At 53.0% G+C, this 9548-nt stretch overlaps 2 long non-coding RNA genes across 2 annotated transcripts; both read left to right on the forward strand.

Moving 5' to 3' along the window:
- The first annotated feature begins 18 nt into the window (after window positions 1-18).
- LOC115063616 lies at window positions 19-3450 on the forward strand. The gene is made up of 3 exons (XR_003843454.1): window positions 19-79; window positions 2981-3108; window positions 3234-3450. It is a non-coding gene; the product is annotated as an uncharacterized LOC115063616 (long non-coding RNA).
- Window positions 3451-5135: 1685 nt separating this feature from the next.
- On the forward strand, window positions 5136-8616 carry LOC115063601. The gene is made up of 3 exons (XR_003843426.1): window positions 5136-5208; window positions 8186-8338; window positions 8525-8616. It is a non-coding gene; the product is annotated as an uncharacterized LOC115063601 (long non-coding RNA).
- The last annotated feature ends 932 nt before the right edge of the window (window positions 8617-9548 follow it).

The following is a 9548-nucleotide window of genomic DNA, read 5'->3' on the forward strand; positions in this document are numbered from 1 at the left end:
TTTCCTTTGCAGGCATCAGCTCCACCCCAAGGTGGCATCTAGGCACTCCAAACATTCACGAACCTACATCTTAGTAGCTGTGAGTTTATTTATTCTTTTTGTTTGCTTGTTTTGTTTCTCTTGAGACAGGCTCTCTCTATTGTGTAGCTCTGGCTGTCCTGGAACTCACTATGTTAATTAAACTGGCCTCATAGAAATCCACCTATGTCTATGCTATTCTTTCTTTCTTTCTCTTTCTTTTTTTGGTTTTTCTTTTTTTCTTTTTTTTTTTTAAAGATTTATTTATTTATTATATATAAATACACCGTAGCTGTCTTCAGACAGTACAGAAGAGGGCGTCAGATCTTGTTACGGATGGTTATGAGCCACCATGTGGTTGCTGGGATTTGAACTCCAGACCTTCGGAAGAGCAGTCGGTTGCTCTTACCCACTGAGCCATCTCACCAGCCCCCTTTTTTTGGTTTTTCAAGACAGGGCTTCTCTGTATAGCCCTGGCTGTCCTGGAACTCACTTTGTAGACCAGGCTGGCCTCGAACTCAGAAATCCACCTGCCTCTGCCTCCCAAGTGCTGGGATTAAAGGGGTGTGTCACCATGCCTGGACAAGATCTGTTTCTATGATTTTTATTTAATGCATGTGTGTGCGTGTATGAAGTGTGTGGGCTCCCAAGGAAGCCAGAAGAGGATGTCTGATCCCTTGAACTGCAGTATTAGACAGTTGTGAGCTGTTAACATAGGTGCTGGGAACTGAACTGGGGTCTTCTGTGTGAGTAGTACAGGGTTTGAACCCAGCAGAGCACGCCGGAAGCCACTACCCACGGCCCTCGAGATCCCTTGTGAGGGCTGCTGGGGTAGCAAAGTCGACACAGAGGAGACCCGTCCTGTGTGGCTTTTTGTGGGTACATGTGAGCAAATATCTGTTCACCTCAGCTCAGGCACACACAATACCAGACCAAAGAAACAGATCCAGCCAGGAGTTACTCCAGGGAGCACCAGCGACTCTCGGGCAGCTGTAGCAGCTACAGAAGCCCTTCCCAGCAGGGGCGAAGTCTCTCGTGAAGGCCGCATCCTGGAGCTCCTAACACACAGGCAACTCTACTGGAGTCTCCTCTTCCGCGGGGAGGAAGGGGCCCTGTGATTCCTGCATGCTGCGGAGCACCAGGAGCCTTGAAGGGCTCCTCAGCTTGCTGAGTCTTCCCAGCCTCCTTCCTCCCCGCGGGAGGGGATGTTTCAGTTCAGAGGAAGCAGCTGCACAAAACTCCCCTAAACAATTTCATGTCCAGTCCCCGTCCACCCAGAGGTGGATGAGAAGGTGCAGGAGAGGGACAAGCAGGAAACACAGCCCCGGTGCGCCCCCAACACCTGCGCTGGGGGGTGGGGGTGGGGGTGCGCGCGCAGCAGGAGAGCTTTCCCCAAGCCAAACCCAGGGTCAAACAAAAGGCCCCCAGCCTCCAGCTGGTACTCGCTAATCCCCGTGCTCCAGAGGAGGCAGGCCAGCCTGGTCTACACCGCGAGTGTCAGAAGCCCCCAAAGCCTATGGTGGGCCCACGTAGACGGTTTCTCCCTGAGACTTGAGTTGGAAAAGTTTTGAGTCTGTTGCCAGCATTTAAAAACTGGGAGATTTCGCATTAACGTTCAACTGTATGTTTTCTGCTGTGGGAAAAAAAGAAAGGAAAAAAAGGAAAAGAAAGAAAGAAAAAAGGAGTCTCTGGATGTGAGCTGGGATTGGGTAAGAGCTGCAACCTCTTGGTAGACCCAGGCTGCTGCTGGACAGACAGACCTGGGCTACAGCTAGACAGACAGAGGGGACTGCAGTTGCCCACTCCAGTTGTAACATCCAGGGTCCTGATGACCACAGCTTCTGAGCCTCTGTCACTCATTCCACCCATGTCTCTCCTTTCTGTCACCTGCCGGGGTCCTATGGGACATGAGTTCCTAGAGGAATCCATAGATACTGGCTACCCTTCGTACTGTGTCATGCAGTGTTCTGTTGTGGGATGGCTCTCGCCCAGGCTGTTTTCTTACCGTGTTACCTCCTCACTGGCCCCTCTGAGGACTTCTTTGCCGGTTTTCTCACCGCTGAGCTCTTGCAGTTTACAGGAAATATGAGGGAAACAGCTCCTTGCTCTAAAACGAGGTCATCTACTTCCCCCTAGTGCCCACAGTTGTCAGTGCAGCTAATCTTCTGGCCTGTAGAGAAACCAGGTGTGTGTGTGTGTGTGTGTGTGTGTGTGTGTGTGTGTGTTTTGTGAGAGACAGGGAGACACAAAGGGATAAAGAGAGTTTGTGTTTCTGTGTGTTGTCACCTCCTTCAACCAGTTAGGGTCTCATGTTAACTCCCTATGACTGGGGACTAGAAGAAAGAATATGGACTCCACCTAAGGCTCCAACTGCAGACAATCTCCTAGTCTCAGACCTTGATCACACAGGTCAGTGCTGGTCTGTGCACAGCACAGTGCCCTGTGCCTGGGGGTGATCATGGCAAGAGAAATGCAGTTACAGAATAATTGCAGACACATCTGAGTCATTGAGGGGAGGAGCGGACCTGGGTAGGAGAGGTAGGTTCAAGCTCGGGGTCCAGGAGGAAATCCTCAACCACTAGACAACAGTGCAGAGCAGATGTGACAGATGTCACTGTGCCCATCCTCTGTCTGAAGCTTGGGGAGAGAAACATAGACTGTGGCATGACCGTTGCCTGGCACAGCCAGCAGGGCCTGGGAAGCCCCTGAAGCCCCAGTTTCTTCCTGGCATTCCCTTCTAGATCCCAGCCTGAGCAGCGGGTCTGTGGGGGTGGGGAAAGCCTGGGCTACTGGGCAGCAGGTCTGTGGGGGTGGGGGGAGCCTGGGCTACTGCATCCACATGGCTCTCTAGAGAGCCTAGAACTGGTTATTCTCCGGCCTCAGTCTTCCACATGCTAAGATGACAGAGTTAAGCCTCCATGGCTAGCTAGAACTGTATTTAAAGACCTTCCTTGCTTTGCAGAGGAAAAAACAGAAGTAAGGGGAAAGAAGTTCAAGTCTCTGGTGGGGTTAAGACTTGGCTCCAACGGAGGCGGTGCTCAAGTCCAGTCACCTTGACTCCAGGAGCTGTCAGCCACATCTGGTCAACCGGTCAGTACGCACGGTGGCTGGTGTCTGATCACTTCTGGGTCCCCAGAGAGGAGATGTGTGCAGGACCAACCAGCAAGCCATGAAATCCCAAGACTGTTGAATAAATAAAATATTTTTCTCTTTAGGGAGAAATTCATCTCAGGTGGTTTGTCAGAGACACAGGAAGCAGACTCACACAGGAGGCCTGACTCCAGCCCTCAGAAAGCCTGAACCAAAATCTGTTGTGCCCATCATGCGCAATGGTCTATTTCTGTTCAAGGAGCCTCTAGGCTTCCTGTAAAGCAGTGTCATATGTGGGGTTTTACTGCTGAGAACAGACACCATGACCAAGGCAGCTCTTATAAGGACAACATCTAGTTGGAGCTGGCTTACAGGTTCCGAGGTTCAGTCCATTATCTTCAAGGCAGGTGCATGGCAGCATCCAGGCAGGCATGGCGCAGGAGGAGCTGAGAGTTCTCCATCTTCCAAAGGCAGCTAAGAGAAAACTGGCTTCTGGGCAGCTAGGGTGAGGGTCTTAAGGCCCACACCCACAGTGACACCTCCACTTCAACAAGGCCACACCCACCTCCAACAAGGCCATGCCCACTCCAACAAGACCACACCCACTCCAACAAGGCCACACCCACCTCCAACAAGGCCACGCCCACTCCAACAAGACCACACCCACTCCAACAAGGCCACACCCACCTCCAACAAGGCCACGCCCACTCCAACAAGGCCACACCTCCTAATAGTGACCCTTCCTGGGCCAAGTATAAGTAAGCCACCACAAGCAGGAAGATCAAACTCAGCACCATGGTGTTATAGACAGGTGAGTGAGGCATGGCCAAGGCTTCAGGCTTTGTAAGGTGGATGAGGACAATGGGGGTGGGGGTCGGGGCTAAGGTGAGGGTGGTGACACAGATGTTGCTGATGGTGATGCTGGTGATGCTGCTGCACAGTACACAGTGGTGGAGGTGACTGCTGTGTTCACGGTGATGTGGTCATGGGTAATAAACGGTAGTGCTTCTATGCGGGACTCACGGCCACCATGCCATAATGGAATTGATGCATTGGGTATAGGTTGGTGATGGCGTTGATGGAAACGATGGGGATGGAGGTGCTGATGGAGATGCTGCTGCTGCTGCTGCTGTCAATGGCACAGCGGTACGGCAGTGGTAGAGGTGATGAGGGTGATTGGCGAAGATGACGGTGGTGATGGATGATGCTGGCGAGGGTGGTGATAATGGTCATGGCGGTGAGGGCAATATGTCTGCGGAGGAGATGACAGCGGTGACGGAGATGATGGTGATGGTGGTGGGGAAGATGATGATGACTGGGAGGATTAGCCCGGTGGAGATGCTGGTGGTGATGGAGATGATGGTGATAGGTGGTGGTGGTGGGTGTGATGGCTGTGGTGGGGATGATGGTAGGGATGGAGATGACGGCGATGGTGGTGATGATGGTGATGGAGGAGATTGAGATGACTGAGGTCATAGCAATGATGGTGGCAGGGACTCAGTTGCTGGGTGGGACGAGACATTCAGAAGATGGAGGTATGGTGGGTTATTTTGTTTTTGTTTTTGTTTTGTTGGTAGCATCGATTTGAGCTCTCCCATTGCTCTTCCAGATCCTTATTTCTTTCGTTTTATGTCTCCGTTCTGGCTGTTCTCGGGTAGGCATGTCCAGGCATGTCTCTGTCTGCTCACCGCCTGTTTCCCTCATGGCCACTCCTGCCAGCCAGTCCCTCTTTCTGTCCTCATCTTAGTCAGCCACAGCACCTGTCAACACCCACCCTCCTGCCCATCATCCTCATCTGCGTTGGAGCTCGGTGGCCACGCCTGCCTCCTAAGGCTGTCCGGATGACTGAACAGACTCACAGAGCAGGCAAGTGCTCAGTCGGGATCAGCCGCTGCTGTGAATCGCCCTCTCGTGGGGGACTCACTCCCAAGGAACAACAGGAAGGGCGTGGGGGAATGCTGGCATATGCTCTCTGCTTAAAAGATGCCTTTGTCGCAACATTTTCAGACAAGAAGTACCACCACTGTCCTCGTTGCGGTGCCGAAGTCCCCGGCACTGATTACGTTTCCCGTCGAGCTGATGAAGAAATGCAAGCAGCAGGTGCATAAGACATACTTGGGTCATTTGCCGCCCTCACCCCACACCATCTCTCGTCCCCCCCTCTCACTGGTTCCTTTTCTCTTTCAAGATAGCCTCCTGCGTTGCGTGGGTTTTGGTTGTTGTTGTTGTTGTTGTTTAATTAAGGTGGGATCTCACTATGGAGCCCTGACTGTCCTGGAAACTGGTTGTATAGACCTGGCCTCAAACTCCCAGAGATCAGCCTGCCTCTGCCTCTCATGTGCTGGGACTAAAGGTGTGCGCCCCCACGCTCAGCCTGTTTTCATGGTTTTAAAAGCTTAGTTCACATATGAGGGAAATCAGTGCTGCTTGTTTTTCTGAATCTGATATTTGCACAACGTGATGATCTCTAGTCTTCCAGGACATATATAAACTCCATTGTGTCTCTGAACCAATTCTCTTCAGCTCTTGAGCCTTTGCACTTCATAGTCTATTTATCCCGACGGGACTTAGGTTAAAAGGGAGAGGGAGGGAGGACCGGAGGGAGGGCCGGCCTAACACGTTGCAGCCCACAAAAACATGTTATGCTCATATGCCACCACGAGGTGGTGCCCAAGCCCTTACAAAACACGTGATCCAGGCGCAGAGACTGTGCTGGGATTGTTGCCAGTTCTGAACCGGAACTTTGAGATAGGGCTGAGGAGGGCTCCACACAGGGCCAGTCAGTCACACAGGGGCTTTCAGTCCCCGGTGTGGGTCCCAGCTGTGACACCAGCACAATCCACTCAGGTGCCTGAGCCTCAGTTGAGTCTCCATCACTCTGGGACAGGAAGTAGGTGAGCTGCCTGGCTTAGTTCATGGAGTTTGGTCCGACTTCTCAGTTCCTAGTCTGTTTTGAGGTGACACCAATTGCTAGGGAAGCCTGGGGCCTTGACAGAGATCCCTGCCTCACAGATTCTGTCTCTCTGGGTGGAAAGGAAAGGAGATGGGGAACTCGTCAAACTTGCATCTAGAAAGTAGAGACCAGGACTGCTGGGCAATCAAGGCAGTGCCAGTTCTTAGAGAAGATGGCATCGGGGCGTCTCCCCTCCCTCCTAACCCCCCTCAGCCCCCCCACCTCCAGCTAGCCCTAGCCCTGCTACGACCTAGGTAAGTCCCCTCGATGTGGACTGGGAAAGGGCCAAGGCCAGGCCTCTGCAGGATGACCTGTAGCTATGTCCTCCACTCCTACCCCCGCTCTACATAGAAACTGGGAATGGAAGCAGATAACACAAAGTCTGTCCTGGGTGGGGGACAAAGACCCCCCGTCTCAGTGAGGCCCTCCTGGCTGTGATCCACAACATGTCCAACAGCTGCTGCTCTGGGTCCTGACCAAATGCAAGGCTGTCCTGGAACTCACTTTGTAGACCAGGCTGGTCTCGAACTCAGAAATCTGCCTGCCTCTGCCTCCCGAGTGCTGGGATTAAAGGTGTGCACCACCACGCCTGGCTCAAATGCAAGTCTTATTGACTCCAAATCTCTACTGTCCTTACACACCCTAGCCTCGCCTTACACACACACACACTAAATGTCCCGTCCCTCTGACCTTGGAAGGGATTCCAAGAGGATTCTGTAAGCTTTGTCCATCCCCATCACATCTGGACAATATGGTTGACAGGAACTAATGGGCTGGACCCAGATCCTTCAGCTGTCCGCCCATCTGTAGCCCACCTCCACCCAGCTCAGTGGCACTCCCTAGTCTCCTGAGAGTGGACCAGATGTCTGTGAAGAGACACTAGACTGAGCCCCAAGGTCACCACTCTCTATCCTCCCACTGATAATTAACTCTGGGCCAGGCCTAGGACATGCAAGCTGGGACCTCGCCCACCGTCCCGATTCCAGATTCCAGAAGAGGGGTGAAGCCAAGCCCCTGAGGTCATTGCCGCCTGTGCTAGTCAGCACTGCTCCCACACACTCTCTTCCCAGGTCCTCATCCCTCAGAGAAGGAGCCGGAAGCCTCAGAAGGTCTACACCTGCTGTCAGCTTTCAGCGGTATGGCCTAGAGAAAGCCGCTTCCTCTTTGACCTTCAGATCCCTTTCCCCTGAGGCCTCTGACTCTTTATTGAGGTAGCATTCAGGAGTGCCCAGTGCCCTGCATGTCACTGATAGATTCTGCTGTTCTTTCTTCCCAAAGGAAGAAACAGACGCGTCTTTTTCTGGAACCCCAGGTTCCTCAGTCTGATTCTGACTCCCCTGGGTCTGGCTCCTCTGCCGTTCTGGGTGTGACACCATAGTGCCCACCTCTGCCTGCCCCTCCCTCCTCAGCCATCCTTCCAGCTCTAGTGGTCTTCAGCCAGGATCACTCCTGTGTGCTGCAGTGTTCAGACCAGGGCTAGGCACGGGGTGACCTCCGCCTCCTGTGCTGGCTCTGGCTGTGCCTCGCTCTTTCTCCGATGTGTTTCCCTGGCTTAGATTCCCTTTCCTGTTGAGAGACAATAAGACCTTGTGATAACTGAGACCCCGATCTACACACTCAGGGCGTCAGCTTTTAAAAATCTGTCCACCAACCCTATCAGGTTGCATGTGGATGAGGCATGAGGAAACTTCAGTAGGTTTAAGGCCATGCTACTAGCCGGTGCTGAAGCCAAAGAGGATACTGGATGTGGTGGTAGACACCTGTAAGCCACACTTGGGAAACCGAGTCAGGTTTGAGGCCAGTCTGCTCTATGCAGCCAGATCCTGACTAACACAGGGACAGATACGCAGATGGTAAAATCGAAAAGTTCAAGGATAACGAAAGCTCCAGGGATCCATCTTAAGCACAGATCAGTCCTCACTTCCTGGTGGTCAGTGGTACCAGGCTGACCAGGGATGGTCACTCATGTGGACTGTCGCTCAAAGGAACCCAGCACTGAGCCAAGGCTGCCTGGTGCAAGGACAGCTGCTGGGGTTCTGCCACCTGGTGGTCACATTGGGAATTGCACCACTCCAGCTCAGTCACTTTTTTTTGTTTTGTTTTGTTTTGTGGTTGCACCGCCAGGCCTGACCTCAGGAAATTAAGATTTAGCCTCACCATTGAGGCACCAGACTCCTGACAACCCATCCACAAGAATTCAGTTGATGACGACTCACATTCCATCGCTCCATCCTCTGCACGTCTCCAGCCCAGAGACCAGCTCAGTTCTCTTCTTGAGTATGTGGAACCATCTGCGGGAGGGTGGAGACACAGTTCTGTTCTACCTATAGGCTTTCTGTCCCAGGTTGACCCTGTTCACCTGGGCTGGGACTGCTCCCTTCACCCCATTGGCAACTCCTCCTCTCTCCTTACTGACCACAACCCAGCAGCTCTGGACTTACCTCTGTGTCTCACATGGACCAGGTTGGTGCCAGCCACCCGGCAACATCTGTTAATTGACGAGATAGATAGAGAAAGACGATGGAAAGAAGAAAGAGATAAAGGGAAGGAACGAAGAAGCGGCAAAGGAAGGGAAGGATGGGGGAGGGGAGGGGAGGGGAGGGAGGGAGGAGGAGGGAAGGTAGGGAGAGATAAGGAAGGGGAAGAAGACAGAAGGGAGAGAGGGAGGGGAGGGAGGGCGCTTCGTAAGATTTGCTGTCATTAGAAATGCCTTGCTCCCTTGGGTTGGTGGCCTTGGACATGAGCTTAGACTCAGAGGGATCAACCCTGTTGCCGTGACCACAATTTGTGGGGGGACAGAGCTGGGTCTCACCTCCCACACTGGGCCCAGATCTCCTTTGTTTGCTGATTGAGAACTAAAGATTTGTGAGTGTGGGCTGGGCCTTTAGTCTCACCCTGGCTGTGGCTGAGTTGTCAGTGAGAGACCGTGGGCTGAGTCGGCCTCCGTTTCCCCCTTTGCAGAATGGGCTGGGCTCTGTAAAGTCAAAGGTCAGTTCTGGGTTCCTGTGATCTCTTAACTGTCACGTGTAACCTCTTCCTGGGGATACCCGAGGATGGGGACGCTGTGCTTGCCTACCTGGAAGCTTGGGAGATGGGGCTCTGACCGTGAGCGTCTGTGGAAACGTGGGCCATTCTCATGTGGGAGGGTTTAGTCTGGCTGCAGAATGGTCAGCTGCCAAATGTGCAGAGTTTGCTTAAGAGTCTGGAGGTGTCAGGAATGCGCTGGGCAGCGGAAGGGACTGCTGGACCCTTGTGTGGGCGGGGCTGTCTTAGGAGGTTACAGACCTGCAGTGGGAGTGCTGGGGAGAAGCTGTGTTTTGGGGTCCTTCCACTTCCTCTGCCCTCCCTAAGGTCTCAGAGCTCTGTGACAGCTGAGAGCTTGTTTCCAGGCAGCAGCCACCAGCACCTTCTCTATGGTTTCTGGAATGACAGGAGAGGTGTGTTATGGAAAAGACACTGCCATTGCTTCCCTGGAGGATCAGGGATA

This window comes from Mus pahari, chromosome 3, assembly GCF_900095145.1.
Source record: "Mus pahari chromosome 3, PAHARI_EIJ_v1.1, whole genome shotgun sequence".
In the NCBI taxonomy this organism is placed as follows: Eukaryota; Metazoa; Chordata; class Mammalia; order Rodentia; family Muridae; genus Mus; species Mus pahari.